Source organism: Mastomys coucha, unplaced genomic scaffold (assembly GCF_008632895.1).
Source record: "Mastomys coucha isolate ucsf_1 unplaced genomic scaffold, UCSF_Mcou_1 pScaffold8, whole genome shotgun sequence".
In the NCBI taxonomy this organism is placed as follows: domain Eukaryota; kingdom Metazoa; phylum Chordata; class Mammalia; order Rodentia; family Muridae; genus Mastomys; species Mastomys coucha.
This window is the reverse complement of record NW_022196914.1, coordinates 10,434,399-10,447,398: the sequence shown is the minus strand read 5'-3', so window position 1 is coordinate 10,447,398 and position 13,000 is coordinate 10,434,399. Positions and strand designations below refer to the sequence as shown.

Sequence of the window (13,000 nt, the reverse complement as noted above, 5' to 3'; positions counted from 1 at the left end):
TAGAAGAAAACTTCTCTAACCTAAAGAAAGAGATGCCCATGATCATACAAGAAGCCTATAGAACCCCAGATCGACTGGACCAGAAAAGATCATCAACAGGAGGAGAGGACCTCGGCCCTGTGAAGGTTCTGTGCACCAGTGTAGGGGAATGCCAGGGCCAGAAAGTGGGAGAGGGTGGGGTGGCAGGCATGGGGATGGGGGAGGCAACAGGGGTTTGTTTTTGTTTGTTTCTTTGTTTTTTGGAGGAGAAGCTGGGCAAGGAGAAATTTACATGTAAATAAAGAAAATATCTAATAAAAAATGATGAAATAATAAAAACAATAGAGCACAAAATATTTCCTAAACTTTTAACTTTTAATTTTTTTTTAGATTTTTTTATTGGATATTTTGTTTATTTATATTTCCCCTTTCTTGGTTTCCCCCCTGCAAACTCCTATCCCAGCCTCTCTCCCACCCCTGCTTCTATGAGGGTATTCCCTCAGCCAACCATCCACTCCCACCTCACTGCCTTGCCATTGCCCTACACTGGGGCATCAAGCCTTCACAGGACCACTGATGCCAGACAAGGCCATCCTCTGCTACATATGAGGTTGGAGCTATAGGTCCCTCCACATGTGCTCTTTCGTTGGTGGTTTAGTCCCTGGGAGCTCTGGGCATTCTGGTTGGTTGATATTGTTGATTTTCCTATGGGGTTTAATTCTAAAATGTGCATTGTAATAATAGTTATACACAGTATAAACAAAAGAAACATACAAAGATGTCAACCTGATTAAAGTTAATCTGTGAGATAATAGCAGAGAAATCCAAGGATGTTTGATTTCATAATTAGGACTTGAAAATACTGTTAGTCATGGTAAATAGGAGCCCAGAACAACCAAGGAATCTCAATATATATGATGTATGTCTATATGAATATTTATATTGTGATTTAGAAAAGAGATAGCCTACATGGCTAGAAAATATTTCTCTGAAAAATATGGTTTTGGTTATTAAGTAACATCTCAGAACTCATGAGAGAACTGATGAGTGGTTGGTTGATCAAGAATCCACAGAGACCAAGAAGGAACTGGGACCAGCATTGTTTTTTCTTTCCTACCATCTGATGAAATTACTGTTGTAAGCAAAGCCATATCAAAACATGGGACATGAAACTGAAACAATTGTGGAACACACCAACTTTCTATACTCAATCTTTTAAATATTTTGATGATCTTTTATATCATGTCAGTTAGTTTCTATTCTTTCAATCTCATCTTTGCCTTTGAACTTTTATATTATCATCTTAAGCAATATCTCCTAAATTTCAACACCTTCTGTTTTTCAAACAACTTGGATAACAGACACCTCACAATACATAACAGAATAAAAAGGCACCGAGACATTGACTTCTGTCTGAACTTAAAGCATTGGTTTTTGTCCCTTAGAGTTTTCTCCTGGTTTTGTAACTCTTCCTTTTGTTGTCTTGTTTTGTTTGGTGTTAGGATTGAACCCATGCCTTGTCAATCATAGGCAAATAATCTCTGAGCTATGCACAGCCACTCCTCCCACCCACTCCTTCCATTTCCATTCTACTTCTCTTCAGAGAAAGTAGGGATCCCCTCACCCAGTACCAACCAAGCCTGGCATATCAAGTTTTGCTAGGACTAAGCACATCATCTCCCACTGAGGACAGACAAGACGCCCCAGCTAGGGCAAAGGGATCCAAAGGCAGATAAGAGAGACTGACTCAGAGATAATCTCTGCTCCATCATTTGAGGATGCACAAAAAGACTCAAGCTGTGTAGGGCAGTGGTCTATTCAGGCAACCTAGGCCCAGTCAAGTAACAGACCTAGAATTCTGAAGCACCCAGTGGGCAATTTCTGTTCACAAGGAATGGTAGGAGTTTGGCTGTAACTCCTGGAACCTTGGCTCAGGTTTCAGTCACAACCTCTCACAGTTGCCCCCACAGGAGATGTGTGCTCTATCAGGTAGACAATTCCCCAAGCTCCCAGCAGTCTAGCTGGACCCTACCCCCAGTCTACTGACCTTAGCCAGGCATGGCCCACACACCACAGATAGCCAAGCCTCACACAATGTAAGGGGAGATTCGTCTCCTCCCCTCTTTCTTGCTACTTGTTCTATTCTCTTGCTTTCTTCCTCTCTCTCTTGCTCTTTATTCTCTTCTCTTGCCTTCTTCTTCTTCCTCTCTCGCTTGCTCTTTGTTTTTGTTTGTTTGTCTTGTTTTGTTTTTTTGATTTTTTTGTTTTGTTTTGTTTTCGAGACAGGGTTTCTCCATATAGTCCTGGCTGTCCTGGAACTCACTCTGTATACCAGGCTGGCCTCAAACACAGAAATCCTCCTGGATCTACCTCTCAGGTGCTGGGATTAAAGGTGTGCACCACCACCGCCTGGCCTGCTCGTTGTTCTCTTGCCTTCTTGCTCTCACTCTTGCTCTTTGTTCTCTTTTGCCTTCTTGCTCTCACTCTTGCTCTTTATTCTCTGTTTTCCCTTTTTGCTCTCTTGCTTCCCTTCTTTCCTTTTTCTTTCTCTCTCCTTCTCTTCTCTTATCCTTCCTTTCCTTTCTTTCTCTCTACATGACTGGCCTATTTCCTCTTTCCTATAATAAAATATCTCACTTATGCAATGTCTCTTTCTAACTAACACACCGTGCAGCCACCAGGCCCCAGCAGCAGAGAGCTGCAGCCCCAGCCCTCAGCATCAGAGAGCTCCAGGAATCAGTGGCAGAGATCCTCAGCCACAGGCATTAGTGGCAAAGAGATTCAGTCACTGGACTCAGCAGAGAGCAGCAGGGCCCACAAAACGGCACATCTCCTACATATTTGTATGGAGCTTAGGTTCTCTCCATGCATATTCTCTGATTGGTGTTTCAATCTATGACATCCACCATGGGCCCAGTTTAGTTGGCTCTGTAGATTGTTTTATACTGCTCTTGCCCCCTCTAAGTCCCTGAATCCTTTCCCTGACACTTCCACAAGACACTCTGATCTCTGTCTAATGCTTGGCTGTGGGTCATTGCATCTGATTCCATCAGCTGCTGGATGAAGATTCTTAGATTAACAGTTTAGTTAAGCTCCTGTTTGTAAGCACAGCAGAGTATTCAATAATAGTGTCAAGAATTGGTTCTCTCCCATGGGGAAGCTCTCAAATTGAGCCAGTTGTTGGTTGTCTATTTCCCTAAATTCTGCTCCATTTTTATCCCTGGACATCTTGAGAATGTTAGAGAAAACTTGGACTACTTACACAGTGGACTCAGCTATTAAAAACAATGACATCAGCCGGGCGGTGGTGGCGCACGCCTTTAATCCCAGCACCTGGGAGGCAGAGGCAGGTGGATTTCTGAGTTCGAGGCCAGCCTGGTCTACAGAGTGAGTTCCAGGACAGCCAGGGCTACATGGAGAAACCCTGTCTCGAGAAAAAAAAACAAAAAACAAAAAACAAAAAAAACAAAAAACAATGACATCATGAAGTTTGCAGGCAAATGGATGGAAGTAGAAAATATAATGCTCACTGAGGTAACCCAGATGCAGAAAAACACATGGTACATACTAACCATGCTACAATCTATAGACCCAAAGAAGCTAAGTAATAAGGAGGGCCCAAAGGAGGGTACTTGAATCTTCCTCTGAAGTTGAAATAAGATAAACATCAAAAGTGAATGGAGAGAAAGAACTGAGCAGGAGGGGGCAACACAACATGGTAGGGATCAGTTAAAGGGAGAGTGGAGTGGAGATGTTGTGTCACATCTGTGAAATTAATTTGAACTAGAGCCATCATTTTTGAAAGATGTTTGGAGCTATCAGGTGGTCGTTTAGATAACAATAAGATAGATCTGTTGAAGGAACCAGGTAAAATTGTGGCTTAGCTAGAAGCCAGAGAGTCATATTGAATGAGCATGTCAGCTAGAGAAGAATGTTTCAGAAGCAAATAGCTTAACAGAGAAGCACACATGTTGAAAAGGAAGAAACTCATGTGAGTGGACTAATGTGCTTCAAGAAGAGAAACAAAAGCAACCACACCACTCTGTTGGGCATTTCAAAGTCAAGTGAGAGAGAAGGATACTCCAAGAATTTCTCTTTGACTTCTAATTTCACAGATATCTGAACAGAGAAAAAAATGATAATTCTGTTGCTGTCATTGCCAGCATCAAATGACATATGTATAAGATATCTGGAGTCAGGTACCAGATTCTGGAGGAAAATGGGGACAGCAGCAAAAACATGAAAACAAATTTTGATCCAGATGCAACTGTTGCCTGACATGGAAGTCTAAGTGATGCTCTGTCTGTCATATGATTGTTCTTTCTGTCAGTTCTCAAATGACAAGACTGAAAGACCAGGGAATATGTAGTTTAAAATTCATGATTTTATTTTGCATCCTCCCTTTTTTATTTTTTTACTAATTGTATTAATTGAAAGTAAACATTTACTCCCCTAATACCTTTTATATGTAAGTGTAGAGATTGCATTTTATTCCCATCTAATTGTATAGAGATATCCATGAGTATGTATGTGTACTCCTGCGATCATGTGTCTAAGTCAGTGATCTAGTCCCCACATTTCCCTCATAGGCAATTGAGGAGGCATAAAATAATAATGATATATATATATATAATATAATAATAATGATATATATCATAATAATGATATATATATGATATATATATTGTTCTAAAAAATATGTGACCTGGTGGTCTTGAGACCATTGAAATTACATTGTGTACTGTATTTCTAGACACGGTGGTATAAGCAACCTCACTGCATTGACAGTCATAGAAAAGCACAACACATGTGATTATCAATAGCATATGGAAAGAGGAAGAAACTCTGGTGAGTAGACCAATGTTCTGCAAGAAGAGAAACAAAGGCAACCTCGTCTCTGTGTTGGGCATGTCAAAGACAGGTGAGACAGGAGGACCCTCCAAGAGTAGCAAATAAGGGGCCACTTTTCCTTTAACATTTTAACTTACAACATCACTAATACTACTTTACACTTTAATTCTTTGCATAGTCTAGTTTGTAATAGTTTGATGTGTGATATTGGAGCAGCTTCACACCATTTCTGCTCACTGTTTCCTGATTGATTAGTGACTAATTTTTTTATTAGACATTTTCTTTATTTACATTTCAAATATTCTACCTTTCCTGGTTACCTCTCTGAAAAAAAAATTCTCTCCCTGCTTCCCCTGCTCACCAACCCACCCTCTCCCACTTCCTGGCCCTGTCATTCCACTACATTGGGGCATCGAGCCTTCACAAGAGCAGGAGCCTCTCCTCCCATCGATGACAGACAAGGCCATCCTCTGCTTCATATGCAGCTGGAGCCATTAGTCCCACCATGTGTATTCTTTGGTTGGTGGTTTAATCCCTGGGAATTCTGGGGGTACATATTGTTAGTTTATATTGTTGTTCCTCCTATGGGGCTACAAACTCCTTCAGCTCCTTGGGTCCCTTCTCTAGTTCCTTCACTGGGGACCCTGTGTTCAGTCCCAATGGATGGTTGTGAGGGATTAGTGACTAAAAGATTTACTTGTCCCATCAAGGATTATGTCAACACCAATCCTTGACCCTAATACAAAACAAAATGGCCCAACCAGCAACATCACTTTAATATTCAACATTCAACACTTGTCTCATTTTAAATGATGCATGTGTATGTTGCATTGTGTGTGTGTGTGTGCATGTGTGTATATAAATATATATAGATGCCACAGACAGTGCACGTAAAAGGGTAAATAATTATTTTTATACTTACTTTAAAAAGAATAAGGAAACAATCAATTCACAAAATACAACTACCTTTAAATAGCAAATTAGATTAATGCTAGCTTATTGACCTCAGTTTTTCCAACAAACAGCATTATGTTTCAAAGAATAAATCAATGTCATCTGCTTCCTGAGTCAAAAAAGGCTGCTCACTGGTACTTGGTATCTGTTATGACTTACGTATGCTAATCTTATCAACTTCTTGTTAGGAATAAGTTGCCTACTTCTTTTTTTTATTTCTTTAAAGATTTATTTATTTCAAATGAATACATTGTAACTGTCTTCAGACACACCATAAGAGGGCATTGGATCCCATTACAAATGGTTTTGAGCCACCATATGATTGCTGGGAATCGAACTTAGGACCTGTGGAAGAGCAGTCAGTGCTCTTAACTGCTGAGCAGTCTCTGCAGCCCAAGTTGTCCACTACTTTTGATAGTATTTATGTCTTTCAGAATACCCAAATAGAGGCAAAAGTAGCAGGAATATCCTGCTGACCACTAAGAGTATAGGAGAAAGCATATTAGCTAAATCCTATCTAGAAATTGTGTGTGTGTGTATGTGTGTGTGTGTGTGTGTGTGTGTGTGTGTGTGTGTGTGGTGCTTAAAAGGATAAGCAAAAACAATTCAGTTTTATTAGAAATTAATGTGGAAGTATTTCTGCTTGAGTGGCACTAGTGTCCTCTAAACTGTGCTGATAATTAGGTATGTGTTCTCTCCTGAGTTTCTGTGTCTCCTGAGGTCCTATATTTAGTAAACTCCATTCTTAACTAGGCTAGATTCCTGTGTCAGCAAAGAGAACAGTAAGCACTTCATGTCTAAGAGAATCTCATTGGCCTCTTTTACCTATGAACTTCTATACTAGGGTGCACTGAATATTTATCAAAATGTTCAGTGGTGTTTTAGATCCTTTTGTGATCAGTACTAAGGAACTTAATTATGCTAAGTAATTAAATGTGGCTTTTGTATATGTAACCAGCAAATTTTCCAGAGTGGTTGAGGTCATGCATAGAAGTATCCATGGTTATCACATCACTGAAGGTGAAAAAGTACTTAATTTAAAATGGTTACAAATAATAATTCATATTTGAAGAAAGATTCTCTATTTAATGCTTTATGTTTAAAACCTGTATTTTTTAAATTTGTTTTTTTTTACACTCCAGATTCCCCCCCATCCTGTTCACTCTCTGACTGTTCTACATCCCATACTTCCCCTCCAACCACCTCTCTCCACATGGATTTCCCCACCCCCCAGCCCACCTGACCTATATACTCCCTGGAGCCTCCAGTCCCTTGAAGGTTAGGTGTTTCATCTCTGAATGAACACACACCCAGGAGTCCTCTGTTGTATGTGTGTTGGGGTCCACAAATCAGCTGGTATAGGTTGTCTGTGTGGTGGTCCACTGAGAGATCTCGTGGTCCAGATTAATTGAGGCTGTTGGTCTTTCTACCCTACTCCTCACCTTCTTTCAGCCTTTCCTAATTCAACAACAGGAGTCTGCTACTTCTGTCCACTGTTTGGGTGCAAATAGATCTACCTGAAGACCCATCAATACCACTCATGGGAATATACACAAAAGATACCCCACTATGCCACAGGGGCAGTTCCACTATGTTCAAAGCATCCTTATTTGTGATAGCCATAAGCTGGAAGCAGATGCCCCACAACAGAAGAATGGATACAAAAAATGTGGTTGATTTATACAATGGAGTACTACTCAGCTATTAAGAACAAGGACATCCTGAGTTTTGCAGGCAAATAGATAGCACTAGAAAATATCATCCTGAGTGAGGTAACTCAGATACAAAAAGGACATACATGGAATGTACTCACTAATAAGTAGATATTAGTCCAAAATAGTACAGAATACCCAGAATATAGTCCACAGAATTCAAGAAGATCAAGAAGCTGAAGTGTCCAAATAAGGATGCCTCAGTCCCACTTGGGAGGGAGAAGAAACCAATCACAAGTGGGGAGGGAGGGCTGGACCTTGGGGGAAAAGTGAACAGGAGGGGAGAGTAGGGAACCTGATGTGGTATTGAGTGAGGGAAAAGAACGGAAGCCCTGAGGTCCAGCAGAGAGAATGTAAACAGGCAACCTCAGGAGGTAGGAGGTTGTGGGGACCCTCCAGAATGCACAAGAGACCTGGGAGATGAGAGACTCCCAGGACCTCAAAGGGAGGGCCTGACAATAGGGAGAGGGAACTTATAGACCCCACCTCCAGCAGGAATACAAGGCATCAAATGGGTCAAATTCAAAACTCTGACCCATAATTTTTCCTGTATGAAAGAATTACAGTGATGGACAGGAGGAGGAGCCTGAGGAATCAAGCATGACATCACTCTGGAAGACCCAACAAGCAGCTGAAAACCTGTCAATAGAAAATAGAATAATTGTAGTAAGATATCAGATAAATTGGTAATCTCTGTTATGATAGAGTGTTAAAGTTATTGAATGAACATACTTATACATATATGTAGTCAGTAACCATTCAGAAGATAATTCTGAAATTCCTACTTTACAACTTATACCTTCCAGATTACTTAACTTTTTTTTTGACAAGATAACACATTTATAGGTATGACATGTTTAACTTCCTAACATCTGAACAAAAGAAATTTAGAGACTCTAACCAAATTGACTAATGGAAAAATATGTCACAGAAAAATACAAAAATTAACATATCAAACAGTTTGTATTAATAGAATAATTTCAGTCTTATAACTTTAAAATCTTTGATAAATTCAGTTTTATCAATGACATAACCATCTCCTTCTTCTTGGCATTATCTCACCAAAAAGAAGAAAATGAAGAAAAAGGAGAAGAAGCAGAAGAAGCAGAAGAAGAAGAAGAAGAAGAAGAAGAAGAAGAAGAAGAAGAAGAAGAAGAAGAAGAAGAAGAAGAAGAAGAAGAAGAAGAAGAAGGACAACAACAACAATGAGAACAAAAAAAGAAGGAAGAAGCAGAAGTAGTCCTTTGAAATCAGTATAGATTGTATTCAGAAGGAATAAAAATCAAAACAATTATTTTTGACCATTAGGGTTTTGAGTCATAAATCACTTGGAGTAATTATGACAATGAATAAATAGCATATAATGATACTGGAATATCATTTTTAAAGTATTTAAATAACCACTTGACTAAGATATCAAGTTCACAAGAGACAAACAATATCTGACTCATTGAGAAAATGAATATATTAGAAAATATAATGAAGAAATATATTAATTTAGCAAGATTATTGACTTATATAATTCATGCAGTCTGTTATAAAAGACCCCATTGGCAACTTTTAAAATTTAAGAAATATTTTTAACATCAGCTATGAGTTGGTGACTTATTAGATAATTTATCCCATCACTCCTTCAAAATGTGACAAACTTGCTGATTGGTTATTGAAAAATAGTTTTGGTAGTCAAGATTTTCTGAGAATAAAAGAGTGGACCCTCTCAAATAACAGTTACACTAGGCTCCTGTCTACAAGCATAAAATAGAATCATTAATATTGCCAAGGATTCTTTCTTGCCCATAGAATAGGTCTCTAGTTGGGCCAAACATGATTGGCAATTCCCTCTTTCTCTGGCTCATCTAGTTCCTTCACATCTTGTTAGCAGGATACATTTTGTGCCAAAATATTTCTGTGTAGTTTGGTGTCCACTTCTACCTGCTTGGTATCCTGCGTGGCTGCAGGAGATTGCAACTGCAGATAACAAAATCATTTCCTAAAGCCATGTGGAAACCTAAAACTGTGGAAATTCTGTAAAATATACAAATGCACAGATATGAAAGAAGCTTAAATGATATTATCATATAATTGGGTTATACCTTGAAAGACTATCCAATAAAAATCCCAATGCTAAATATAGCTTCCTTTTTTTGAGCTTTTGCTTAGTTATATTCCATTGAACTCCTTAACATTGCAAGGAAAATGCCATTGTTCTTGGCTATCCTACAAAACTTAACTGTGATAATCTGTTGCTGAAGACAGCAAAATTTTGACTTATAAAGACATTGAAAATTAAGTTAATATCAAGCTAATATCAAGTTCTAATCTTACTTGCTCTGCAAAGGTCTTTGTAGACTACTGTATTAGAAAATTAATCAATTGTCTTTCCAGTTGTAAATCTTGCAAGATACAAATATTAACTGGCCTGGCATATCAGGTGGTGAACAGATATGGCACCCTAGGGGAAAGCTCAGAAGTATTATATTGTACAATGCACATAGTAATAAAGGCCCTAAGTTTTTTTCTTTGTGTTCATAGATTAGCACAATGTATAATGCTCATTTGTAAAGCTACTATTTTCAGTACATAGTGATTAAAATAGGAACTACAGCTTGCTGTAAGAGATTCTGGAAAGATTATTTATACCAAATTCTACTGTAAAGTCTCACCAATCAATGCAAAATAGGTATGAAAAGGATTGTTAGAGTCAGAGATAGTGTGAATCTGAGGCATATTCTCTGGGCATTACATGGCAACAGAACATATAAGGTTATAACAATTCTAACTGAATATACAAGGCACACATAAGATGAAAACAGCCAAAATCCCAGTATAGATTGTGAAGTATCTTTTGAAGTACCATCTCTAACTGAAACTATTCCCAATTGATTGCTATTATCTAGGAAAAGTTCTATGTTATTCAGGAAGGACACTACTCAGAGGTATCCTATGCTTAAGTACATGGTCCTATATCCATGTATGTTTAGACAGAACTAGATGGACTGTATATTTTTAAAGGAGCTCATAAATGATATACATACAAATAATGTTATATGAACTAAAGAGGTGGTATTTATATATTTAGTAATACATACACATACACACACAGACACACACACACACACACACATACAGAGAGAGAAAGCGAGAGAGAGAGACACAGACCATGAGTTTGAGAGATGAACAATAGTACATGGAAAGGTTTAGAGGAGGAAAGAAAGATAGAAAAGATTAATAAAAACAACAGAATAAAGCATCACAGCAGGAACATTTACTTCCCCCATATGCTCACTGAAGATCCAATGTAAACATTCACCTCAAACTTCAGTTTCTGTGTTCGTGGCATGATGGATCATAGTCATGGACCAAATTCCAAAACTAGTCTGCCCTTCCTTAAATTAATTTTTTTTTTTGGTGTATTGTCACAGTAACTACCTATAGAACTGATACACAACTGTGTTTTAAAATGCATATTTTATGATTGCTTCTTCATAAAATGCTCAATCACAGGAGTGGGAAAGAGGGGACCTGGGTGGAAAAGGGGACAGGGTGGGGAAGGAAAAACATGATCAGGTATTGGGTGGTTGTGGGGGAAGAGGACTGAAGCCCTCAAGTCTAGCTGAAAGAATGGAAACAGTCAACCCAGGAAGGTAGGAGGTGGGGGGACCCTCCATAATGTACCAGAGACTTGGGGGTTAGGGACTCTCAAGTATCAAAGGGAGGGACCTTAGATGAAATGCCCTACATTGGGTAAAGGGAACTTGTAGAGTTCACATCCAGTAGAAAGACTGGATCACATCAAGAGGGGGATGGGGTTTCCATTCCACAGTCAAAATCTCTGACCCATAATTGTTTCTGTCTAAAAGAACTGCAGGGCAAAAATTGAGAAGAGCCCAAGGAAAAGGAGGTCCAGTGACAGGCCAAAATTGGGATCCAGCTCACAGGGAGACCCACCCCGCCAAGGCCTGACTCTATCACTGAGGAGATGGTGTGCTCACAAAAAGGGGCCTCTCTGAAAGACTCAACAAGCAGCTGAAAAAGTCATATGCTGATATTTACACCCAACCATTGGACAGAAGCTGCTGACCCCGTAGTTGAATTAGGGAAAAGCTGGAAGAAGCTGAGGAGAAGAGCAACACTGTAGGAAAACCAGCAGTCTCAACTATCCTGGATCCCTGATATCTCTCAGGCACTGGACAACCAACATATACAGCAGAGGTCTGTGGGTCTGGACTCAGTCAAAGAAGATGAAGGCACCAGGGAGTGGGGAGTTCTGGTAGGGTGGGGGTGGGGTGTGGTGACATCCTCATGCAGGAGTGGGAAGGTATGGAATGTGCAACAGTCAAGGGGTGAGCTGAGAGGGAGATAAAATCTGGATGGTAATAAAAAGATTAAATAAAATTAAAAAATAAAATAAAATGCATATTTTATTTGTATGTCTTTTTAAGCAGCTATTTTGAAGACTTGATCCTTTCTATGTTCATGGGTTTCAAAAAGTGTAACTGGTGGTGAAAAAAGTAATAAAGACAACTTTGTATTTGTAAAAATTAATGTTTTACACTTAGTAACACCACCTTCATAATTGAGAAACTGCTTTCACTATACATTTAGTATTAATATTATACAATGTTCTTAAAGAACATATTTTTGACTTACTATTCCACAAGTTTAACATTTATTTTACATTATTTTATACTAAGACAATAAATGATAACTCATGAATGTATTGTAAATATTTATGGAAACATAACAAAGGATATAATCAAATCATGATTTATTTTTTGCAACTACTATAAGTTAACCTATTTTGTCATAGTGGGCTCATCATTTAAATATAAAACTATATTATGTTTCTCCTAAAAGTATATATTCAGGAGATATTCTCAAAGACAAATGAAATTTGCATGAAATAATTGTCAAAACAGTATCTCAGAGAAAATGGTCACTTACAAGATTTTATATTCTTGTTCTATAAGGATATATTTCAACACTGTGAAGGACAATGTTTTTTGGGTTTTTTTTGTGTGTGTGTGTTCCAGGTTGTTTTGCAGCAGAAAATGAGAACTATTATAATGAAAAAGCAAAACATTACCAGGAAAGATGTGATCTCTGATTCAAAGAATTACCTGGTAATTTGTGATACCACTGTTGTATTATTAAAATTTACAGTAAAATCAGGAAAATATTCCAGGATATAATAATAGGATTTGGCGTTTCAGGTGCTGTTTTTGACATGCTGGTTTCTACATCCAAGAAGATAAACAGCGAAATGAATATGTATCTTAGAATCCACAAATAAGGAAGGCAGAATGATGATAAAAGTTTATACTTAATTGTATGTGTGACAATTATAAAAGACATATCATCCTGCTTCTATGTATAATATTGGAAGAATGAAGATATAGTAAATGCCCTGGTATTTTGTCTGTTCTCATGTCAGACAAAAAACAAAACAAAACAAAACAAAACTAAAATAAACAAAAACAACAAAACTGCTGACTTTGGTTCAC

General features: G+C 38.3%; 1 long non-coding RNA gene across 1 annotated transcript in view; it reads left to right on the top strand.

The window, feature by feature from the left end:
• The window catches only part of LOC116083479, a 100,439-nt gene extending 88,958 nt beyond the window's left edge, over positions 1–11,481 (top strand). Inside the window, exons 3-4 of the long non-coding RNA XR_004115739.1 lie at positions 4,733–4,900; positions 11,357–11,481. This is a non-coding gene — a long non-coding RNA (uncharacterized LOC116083479). The remainder of the gene's footprint in view (positions 1–4,732; positions 4,901–11,356) is intronic.
• Positions 11,482–13,000: the final 1,519 nt, after the last annotated feature.